The sequence below is a fragment of the Vulpes vulpes genome, chromosome 14 (assembly GCF_048418805.1).
Source record: "Vulpes vulpes isolate BD-2025 chromosome 14, VulVul3, whole genome shotgun sequence".
NCBI classification, from domain to species: Eukaryota; Metazoa; Chordata; class Mammalia; order Carnivora; family Canidae; genus Vulpes; species Vulpes vulpes.
Window position 1 is genome coordinate 66,294,705 of NC_132793.1, and position 11,008 is coordinate 66,305,712.

At 43.5% G+C, this 11,008-nt stretch overlaps 1 protein-coding gene across 1 annotated transcript in view; it reads right to left on the minus strand.

The window, feature by feature from the left end:
- Positions 1-10,584, minus strand: part of ADGRV1 (adhesion G protein-coupled receptor V1) — a 529,718-nt gene extending 519,134 nt beyond the window's left edge. Inside the window, exon 1 of the mRNA XM_025992909.2 lies at positions 10,380-10,584. The gene's annotated coding sequence lies outside the window, so the exon portion shown is untranslated. The remainder of the gene's footprint in view (positions 1-10,379) is intronic.
- Between the last annotated feature and the right edge of the window lie 424 nt (positions 10,585-11,008).

An 11,008-nucleotide genomic window follows, 5' to 3' on the forward strand; every position in this document is an offset into this window, starting at 1 on the left:
GGGGTAGTAGAAGGGGAGACGGGCAGGGGGATGAGGTGAATGGGTGACGGGCCTTGAGGGGCACACTGGACGGGATGAGCACTGGGTGTTATGCTATATGTTGGCAAATCAAACTCCAATAAAAAAAACTTCTTTGATCCTCATACCAACCATTTAAAATATAAGATAGGTACTATTAATATGCTCATTTTCTGATGAGGAGCCTAACATACAGATTAAACATATTTGTTAAGGGACACCTAGGTGGCTCAGTGTCTGCCTTTGGCTCATGGAATCCAGGATCCGGTCCCGCATCGGGCTCCCTGCAGGAAGCCTGCTTCTCCCTCTGCCTGTGTCTCTGCCTCTCTCTGTGTCTCTCATGAATAAATAAATAAATCTCAAATAAATACATACGTACATACATACATTTGTTAAGATTAGACCTCAAAAATCCAAAGCCAGGATACAAATCTAAGCGCTCAAGGTCCAGATCCCATGCTCTTAACTAAATACTAGATTAATATTCTCTATTAACAAAGGAATCTTGCTAGGAAAGATCTTGTAGGAAAGACAATTTTAAAAGTCACTATATCTAAACATCCTATCATATAAAAAGTCATTAAATGAAAAATGCACATCTTATTTTCTTCTATAACCAAACCCAGCCTCTTATTGGCAGCCTACTCACTACATGGTGTACTAAAGACATCAGCCCTATACTCAATGCTTAATGATGTAATAAGAATGGTCATATTATGTAGAATTTCACACTCACAGTGATTTTCCATTTTGCAAAGTAATTAGTTCTCAGCATAGATTTTATTTGTGGCTGACATGATACTTTAATAAGAGTAGAAGCAATGAAAAAAGGCAAATATGCAGCCCTAACTCTCTCCATGCTTAAATTCATCTCCTGTGTCGAAATGAGCTGGGGAGGGAGGGAAAAGGTGTTAGCTGCCTAGAAGAGTAGGGTTAAGAAGATTTATAAGATTTAGAAACATGGTGCCAATGAAATGGTTGGGATTTTAAAATGTTAAAAATCACTATAAAATCTGAATTTTGAGGTCAGTAGCTACGATAAAATGTAAAAGTAGAAATCACCAACTAAGCGTGGTTAAGAGTGCTTCAGTAAACACTGAATGAATGAATGAATGGCCAACCCCCAATATCACAGCACTCATGAATATTAGTGACAAATTAAAGAAGATGAAATAAAATCCTCTAAGCTAAAACAGCTTCTGGAAATTCTTTAATTATATTATTTCGAGGTCTCAAGTAGTACATATAGCACTGACTTACAAAAGTTAGGGCATTCTAATCACCTAAAAACAAGAACAATTTCCTGAGTTTGCTGACTTTCTCCAAGAAAGGTACTTAAATTATTATGTAAAACTGCCACTCAGGATCAAATTGGTTGTAATGGTATTCAAAGATTATCTCTAATTATTTATAACATTATTTATAATGTTCAAAAGAAGTGAAGTCTTTCTTGATTGAAGTTTGGAAATATTTTTATTATAGTGAGTTTTCCAATGTAATGCTAATTGATTTATATCAGATCTATTTATATCAGGAAATTTAAGATAAGTCAATTCATTTTAAAATTAACAATTAATATTTTTGTGAGCCATCAAAAAATAATAGATTATGATATTACCATGATTATTAATGAGTGGACAACTTTTGGTCATTAAATCGAAGACTTGAGCTTGTTCCTGTTTTTAATAAATTTTGTTGACTTCTATAATTTGTTTTAAGATTTTACTTATTTATTCATGAGAGACAGATTGAGAGAGAGAGAGAGGCAGAGACCCAGGCAGAGGGAGAAGCAGGCTCCATGCAGGAAGCCCAACATGGGACTAGATCCCAGGTCTCCAGGATCATGTCCTGGGCTGAAGGCGGCATAAACCGCTGAGCCACCTGGGTTGTCCATAATTCTTCTTTCTATCTATAAAGTAAAAGTTAATAACTTACAAGCATGTGGTTAAGATTACATGAATTAATTCATATGGATCTATGTTGCAAATCACAAGATACTAAGCAAATATATTTTTTAGTTTTTTTTCAAAAACCTTAAAATATTTTGCCTCCACCGAAATTAAACAAATTTGTTGAAATTTGTTTGTTCATATTTGTTCACTTTATAAAATACACCAGACTCTTTCAGGAAATTAGTTAAGGTTTCAGATAAACAAATGCATAAATGCACACACACACACACACACACAAACCAGAATTACCGAGATCTAATACACTATACATAAGTGAACTGGACTTGTCTTTTACTTAAAGCCCAATTCTCAATTAACTGATTTATTGAATTGCCCTCATTAACAAAACAACATTTTAAACCTTCTGTAATCTGACTTAGAAGCAAAAAATAATTTTTTTCTCATTTTGGTAGTTCAACCAATATCCTTTAGATGAATCCCTAAAGAAAACACAGAAGTCATCAGAGAATTGAGTTCAGTGTGCATCAGATAACATCCAATCATATTTCTGACATTAGCATATCCAACATAGATCAATTACTATGTCAGCCTGGAGCATAATTCCTTCTTAGGACAATCTATAGCCAGTGGTGAGGGAAAAGTCACTGGCCTAAATAAATAAATAAATAAATAAGGGAAAAAAAAAAAAGAAAAATCATTGGCTGCAAACTCTTGTTTTCTCACAATCTGATCTTGTCTTAAATGTCTTAGTTAACTGACAGAGGTCTATGCAACGTAAGTTCCAAGTGATGAACCTTCAAGCCATACCTGATTCATCTGCCCCATAATGTAACCATGAGCTTAAAAGAAGGTATAAAAGAAAAGGAAGAAGTTTCTCCTGAATGCATCCTGGCTATTGTATCCACTTTCCCAAGTGACCCAGCGATTCCACTCATAGATATAAAACCAACGGAACTGAAAACACATGTTCACACAAAAACTTATATATCAGTGTCCATAATATAATAGTCAAAAATTAGAAACAACCCAAATGTCTATCAATTGATGAATGGATAAAGGCAGTATATTCATATATTCATAAAAAGAAATATTCTTCAGCCACAAAAACAGAATGAAGTAGTGATATATGCTACAGAATGATAACTTTGTAAACACTATGGTGAGTGAAAGGCGGCAGACACAAAAGGCCACAGACTGTATGATTCCAGTCACATGAAATGTCCAGAACAGGCACATCTGCAGAGACACAGATTGGTTGCCAGGGACTTGGGGTGGGAGATGATGGGGAGGGAAAGTTACTGAGTACCTAATTTCATTTTGAGGTAATAAAAATGTTCTGCAATAGACAGTGATAACAGTTGTCCAACTCTGTAAATATATCAAATACAACCAAATTATACACTTTTAAAGTGGGGGCAACTCCTGGGTGGCTCAGCTGTTGAGCATCTGCCTCTGCTTCAGGGCCTGATCCCAGGATCCAGGATTGAGTCCCACATCTGGCTCCCTGCATGGAGCCTGCTTCTCCCTCTGCCTGTATCTCTGCCTCTCTCCCTCTCTCTCTCTCTCTCTCATGAATAAATAAAATCATAAATAAATAAATAAATAAATAAATAAATAAATAAATAAATAAAAATAAATCCAACTGACGCTGCACTTCTAGCCATCTCTTTCTCTTCTTTCAACAGCTGCAATCAAGTTGATCTAATGTGTATCTGGGACAAGACACCTGGATCACTCCTCCCTCTGCACTCTGATCCAAGCTACTCCTTGGGCTCTCCTCTCTACCTCTCTCCACTCCCTCTTCTCCACCATTCTTCAAAGTCCAGATCAAATCCCACTTTTTCCATAACACTTTCCATCTCTAGCTGACTAGTCTGCCAGAGGACAGGTAAGCCTTCTTTATTTCATTCCTGTTCATTAACACTACTGAATTTAGTTGCATAATAGACTAATGACTCTAATTATAGCTGCAGATACGGCTTTGTCTTTATATCAGAGGCTGGAAATAGAAAAGTCATGCAATTTTTTTCATATACGTTCTTAAATTATATTGATCACTTGCCAGGCTTATATCTAAAACATTTCTCGTGATCATGCCTTCTTTCAATGAAACATTCTTTGAAAAATAAGAAATATTTTATTTCCAAATAATTACATAGGAACAACTTTGCAAAAACAGTGTTGCATAAAAAAGATGAGCTAAATTGAATTACTGCCCCATGGTGGATTAAAGGATAATATCATTTCAATTATCCTAACAAAAGGATTATCAAAACATAGAGTGGTTCCTTAAGAAGAATATGGTATGTGCAAGAAGTATATTAATATTACCTAGTTATCAGAATTCATAACTAAAGAAGCTAACAAAATCTTATCTTTGATTAGCACACAAATACAAACCCTTGAATAATTTCCAGTGTGCTTCAGAGCACTTGCCCACCTGTTATAACACTTAAAATATTTTTTCTCTTTTACACAAATTCCCCACAGAATTCTTTCTTGTAGAAAGAGTGCAAAGTCAATATAAATAATTAAGAACTGCTTCTGCTCTGTTAATTTTGAGTCATCTCACTTAATTCCCTGTAGAACATATATACCCTCTGTTCACTTTGCCTACTACACGCAGAAATAAACTATTAAGAACGCCACACAATGCCTTTTTTGAAGTTGTATTTTGAAGCCATTCTATTTGAAACCATTCTGCATCTTTCAACCTGTGCCACATTTCAATAATGACTATTTAATAATTACAATCATCCCCTTATTAGCTTGGCATTTCATTTTCCTTGCCTTATGGCACCCCACAGTTGAAGGCAAGGAAAACTCTCTGTTGATTAGTTATTTAAGACCAGCAACAATAACTATGCTGGAGAGAAGGCTACTTGGAGAGGATTACATAAGAGCTGGAGCTCAACTGCCTCAGACAGAGAGCAGCAAATTATAAACCCAAGTACTTCATTGCATGTAACCAAATTGGCTAGTTGAAATGCTAATTGCCTTTCAGCAAAACTAAAGACAGACAGGGGACCCTGTGCTTCAGAGAATGAAATGCATTTTTACTCCACTTCTGCACTATTGTCTTGCTGAGAATCATTTGAAATCTATTCATAAAGGTAGCTCTTTCCCTAACCTTTAAAATGTGGGAAATTTATTTAGCCCCTACCAGCACCTCCAATGCGCTGAAGTGCCAAGATGCGAACAGATGGTTGGATTTAAGCCATGTTAAGCCCCTAATAAAGTAAGGCATGAAAGAATTCTATGTTCAAATATATAGCACAAATCAAGAAAACGTGCCTAGGAAAAGGGCATTTTGAGTAAGAAATAAGTTTCTGAATTAAAGTAATCAAATAATATGATCTTTAAAACGTTAATATTTTCAATGTAATTATATTCAAATGCACACGGAAAGAGTTATCATTGCCTATCTCAAAGAGACCCCAGCCTCCCTTTATACCTAATAATTTTTGTATTAGTTCAAAACTCATTTATGGAGAATTATTCCAACAGCCAATTTCCCCCCTTTATATGAAAAAGAGTCCATTTGAGGTTTCAGAATCCTGAATAAATGAATGAGAAATGCCCTATCAGCATCCTGCCCTCATTCTGAGGTATAGCCAGCCTTACGCCTCACTGCACCAGAAAGGGCCCCATGACCACCTGCCCAGCAGCTGGGGGAGGGACTTGGTCTGGTACATTTGAAAGTGTATAGTGTGTCACAGTGGAATCCGAAAACACAGCCTTTGTATTACCACAGCCTCCTGTGTCCCAGCTCCACCCTTCTCCTCCTCTACCACACCTCCTTCAAGGCAACAGAGCTCGGGTGCTGCGGCCTCTTGTGTGGCCTGACATCCTGACACATTGGGGAACTCTCCATACGTGCAAAGATGCCTCCTGTCCCCTGACTCCTGCCTTGTGAAGGGAAAAAAACGGGCATGCATGCATAGGGAAATCAACTTTTTGTACTATATCATGCTGAAGGAGATAGAGTCTTATTATCTTCCCTTCGCAACAGGATCATCATTTGTATAACGTTTGAGCTGCCTGGGAGTCAAAGAATACCAAGTAGAGCTTTAAATCGGAAACAGTTCGAATAAATAATTCAGCTCTCACCCTGATTCAGCAAGAGTTATGGGGGGAAAAAAAAAGACATCTTTCTGGCTGGATGGTCATCAAAATCTTTGGATAGTGGACTCCTGGGGGGGGGGGGGTTCTTTCCCCTGTACTGTTTGAATTTCCTACATGATTGTATATTATCTTTACAATCAGAAAAAAAGTTATTTCCAGGTCAGAGAGAGAGAGAAAAATATATATATTCAACTGCATGCAATGCTAAGCTGTTGGACTTTTCCCACAAAATCAGGGGAATGCCCATCCAGATCTCTCTCACCATGGTCACACTACATTTTATAATCAAATTAAGCAATCAAGATCTAAGGACCTCAATATGCTTTAAAAGCATCTGTAAATTATCTACATGAAAGAAAGTAATGACTGCACCAGTGCCTGCTTTGTGCAGATTTTTGGACCTAGGGCATAAAATAATGACTTACCAAACATAAACAGGTAACAAAGCCTGTAACAAATTCAATATATTAGCCACTTTGCTAAACTCTGGAGATACTAGATAAATATATAATATAGTCACTGGCCTCAAAGATTTAGTATCCTAACTGGGAGACCTTGAAATTTCCAGTAACAGCAGGAGAAATATTAAGAAGAGCATGAGGCAGTTTTTGGTTGAGTGTCAATATCAAGCATGTAATGACCAAGTTAATCAGTTATCATGCTTCTCACTTATTAGTTTATGGGAATATCCAGGTGACTCAAGTCATAAATGCAAAAAGAGGATGTATGACTTTAAGTCTCTCAACTCCTCTATGTTTCAGTTTCCCCAAATACGAAATAAAGGGGTTGTCTAGTTTAACTCCAAATTTCCTCCCAGTGCTTAAGGAGTGCAACAGTGTATTCACAGCCTATGACTTTCTGAACATGAAAGGATCATATAGGTAACCTAAGGCAAAATGTATTTTCCTTGTCGGTCCTCCCTGGTCATAGATCTTTCTGCCTCAGTTTTTTCATCTGCAAATCAGGATAATAGTATTTGATGATTAAATACAAAGTTACTCTTTTTAAAGAGCCTAGAATTCTACTATACAGTGAGCATTCAATAAATGTAGTACACTATTATCATTCATCGTGGGAACATGAACAAAAGGGTCTAGTCACAGCTAATTCTGTTGTGAACACTCTTTTTCTTTGGGTAGAACATGGGCAAGGACACCAGCAGTAGAAAGATATGTGAAGTACTGTGCTTAACACTAGCCTCTGCCTTACCATATTATATCTAACCATTGCTTTTATTACCATAAAAGTATTTATATTCCAAACATTTCTCACATTATCATTTTCTGACAATGAATACAACTGGCATTCGATATTTGACATGTACACAGCATAGAACTGCTGTTATTAAAATATAATCAACGTTGACTGATACATCATTTCTATTTCCGATATCAAGATTCAATGTTGTTCCCTAATTAATTTGCAACTCATTATGGATTTACATTTTAGTCTAAGATGATTTCTTAGTTGATGTTTATGGGTGATTTCAGCTTTTAATCATCACATTCAGTATACTGTAGATGCTTGGAGCCCTCAGGAAAGATCCTTGATCAGCTCTTAATAACTAGGGAACTTTTGCAAGGAGCTTAAACTTTCCATGCCTCAGTATCATTACCTGTAAATTGGGATAATACTAATCTATGTCTCATGGTAAGTGTTAAATAACCTATATAAAGGGCTTCTCAGAATTCATTAAATAACAGGCATTTAGTATGGGGTGGCTGTTACCGTCACTTAGCATGAAAATAACTTGGAGATAAGAATTTAGCCATACTTATTTTTAGTGTATACATGTTGGCTACTTCCTTTAAAACGTTATAATCTTGAGACTTACTACTTCTACCTGAAATAAGTCTTTTGGGTCACTTGGTCCAATCCCTTTATTTTGTAAATTAGGAAAAGTCAGGCATAGAAGAATGGAGGAATGTCCAAAGTCACTGTAAGTTAATTGCAAGCCAGGACTTGTATCTAACTGCATATATTTAAAAAATTTTATTATGTCACAGTTCAGGGAGTATTTGGTACTCCCTGTAGCAAATCACCCAAAAATAAATTGTTGGTGTTCACTTGTATCTCAACTAGAACATCTTTTTTTTAATTACTTGTTTTTGTTCCACCTTAAGTGTTTTGATAAACGATACACAGAGAGGAGAAAAAGCACTTTAGTAGCTTAAAGTAATAACTTCAGAAAGAATTTTTAAATAATGCCGTATTACCTAAGGTATATTTTTTTAGCTTTATCCTAATGGCTACTTTGCACTCTCAAGAGTCGGTATGAGTACTTTCTAAGAGTCCACAGCTTACATATAAACACATTACACACATTTTTAAAGGTTGTGGATTTTGTGAAATGTTAAAAGTCAGTCTAAAATAAAAGTTATAACGAGTACGTTAATACTGCACCATAAGATGAGTCCTAGCATAGTTTCTTAGTTTTAATTCTAAGAAAAAAAAAAATCAGATTCTTGAAGACGTTAAAGAATGTCTAAGGTCTTTTAAAAAGTATGTTATTCTTCAGCTCCCAGACCAATTCCAAACTCCCTGAAACCAACATTTTACTGAAAATTCTTCTACACGGTGGTTACTTTTGAACCCAAGCCTCCCTGAGTCTATTTCAACGTTCCCATTATTAGTTATCACCTATGGGGCGCTGTTCTTGGTCGGTTATCTTCCAAGTACACATTTTAAAATTAAAGCTCGGGCTGGGGTTTCAAACGAGCCGAGAAGAGAAGAAAGGCCAGTTTCCCCTCCGCTCACTCCCGTGTTGCCTTCCTGGAGAGGAGGCTGCTTCGGAAGGGGCGGCAGGCAGGACCTGGGGAGGACCTCGGGAGGACGCCGGGAGGACGCAGGCAGGGCGTGAATAGACGCGGAGAGGACCCCTGCAGGACTGGGGAGGACGGAGAGGATGTGGAGAGGTCGCCGGCAGGGCGCGGGTAGGACGCGGAGAGGACGCGGAGAGGACGCGGGGAGGACGCGCACAGGACTGGGGAGGACGCGGGGAGGACGCGGAGAGGACGCGGGGAGGACGCACACAGGACTGGGGAGGACGCGGGGAGGACGCGCACAGGACTGGGGAGGACGCGGGGAGGACGCGCACAGGACTGGGGAGGACGCGGGGAGGACGCGCACAGGACTGGGGAGGACGCGGGGAGGATGTGGAGGACGCGGGCAGGGCGCGGGGAGGACGACGCAGGACTGGGGAGGACGCGGGGAGGATGTGGAGAGGACGTGGGCAGGGCGCAGGTAGGACGCGGAGAGGATGCAGGGAGGACGTGGAGAGGACACGAGCAGGACGCGGGCAGGGAGCGGGGAGGACGAGGCAGGACGCGGGGAGGGCGCGGGGAGGACGAGGCAGGACGCGGGGAGGACGCGCACAGGACTGGGGAGGACGCGGGGAGGATGTGGAGGACGCGGGCAGGGCGCGGGGAGGACGCGGGCAGGGCGCGGGGAGGGCGAGGCAGGACGCGGGGAGGACGACGCAGGACGCGGGGAGGACGCGGGGAGGACGCGCACAGGACTGGGGAGGACGCGCACAGGACTGGGGAGGACGCGTGGAGGACGCAGGCAGGGCGCGGGGAGGACGCGGGCAGGGCGCGGCAGGGCGCGGGCAGGGCGCGGGGAGGACGCAGCAGGGTGAGGGGAGGACGCAGCAGGACGCGGCAGGGCGCGGACAGGGCGCGGGAAGGGCGCGGGGAGGGCGAGGCAGGACGCGGGCAGGGCGCGGGGAGGACGAGGCAGGACGCGGGGAGGGCGCGGGGAGGACGAGGCAGGACGCGGGCAGGGCGCGGGGAGGACGAGGCAGGACGCGGGGAGGGCGCGGGGAGGGCGAGGCAGGGCGCGGGGAGGGCGCGGGCAGAGCGCGGGGAGGGCGCGGGCAGGGCGCGGGAAGGGCGCAGAGAATATGCGGGCAGGGCGCGGGCAGGGCGCGGAGAAAGTGCGGGCAGGACGCGGGCGCCCCCCGCACGCCCCCCCCCCCCCCCGCACGGCCTCAGCCCGCGGCGCCTCCGCCTCCGCCTCCGCCCGCAGCAACAGGTGCGCGAGCGGCGCGCCACCCTCCCCGGAGCCCCGGGATGCTCGCAGCAGCACCCCCGGCCACGGCCTACCTAGCCCTGGGGACACCGACATCCGCGCGCGCCGCGGTCCCCGCCGGTCCCCTCGCACGCCGCCGTTCTGCCTCTCGCCCGCGTCCCCAGGGTTCGCCGGGGCTGCTGGCTCTGCCTCCCGCGGTCGGGTCAGGACGAGGGCTCCATTCTCCTCCCGCCCCCCCCCCCCGCATCCTCCGTCTGCTCCAATAGGACTCGCGGCTCCCCGGGCTGCGCTCACCTGACCAGCGGAGCGGGGGTGGCCGCCCAAGGCAGCGCGCCCCCGTCTGCGCAGCGGGCAGCCAGGTCTGCGCTCCGGCGTCGGGAACACCCTGCGAAGGCCACCGCGAATGGACTGTTCCGGCAGCGAGGCGCCAGGCCGACCTGCCTGCGCGCGGGGACCGGGAGCCCGGGCCGGGCCGGCGCGGCTGCGGAGGTGCGCCCCGCGCCGTGGGCTGCTGCACTCTTTGGCCGAACTTTCTAGTTTGTCCGCTTAGGCCCGAGCGCGGCACCCACCCCACCCTGCCCCCCGGCTGGCGGGCGCTCCGCCCTGGGTACGCCCCTGGGAGCAATTCCCAGGGTTCTGAGAAAGGCCATTTACGGATTCTTGTCCCGTGCTCCAGACATTTATTTTAACTTTGACAGGCGCACCCCATTGAGATGTTCAAAATGAGAATTTGCGCACGAATTGATGAAATATTAGAAACGAGGACTCTACCCTTACTTGTACTTATGAGCGGAGACTCGGGTCAACATACAGGTAAATTCCTCCCTCCTACGGTTGTTAGAAGGACAAGATGAATGAGACTGAGAGTTGCAGTGCTACTGCTGACACGTGTTAAACCCCAATAGATGTTGGCAATTATCTCC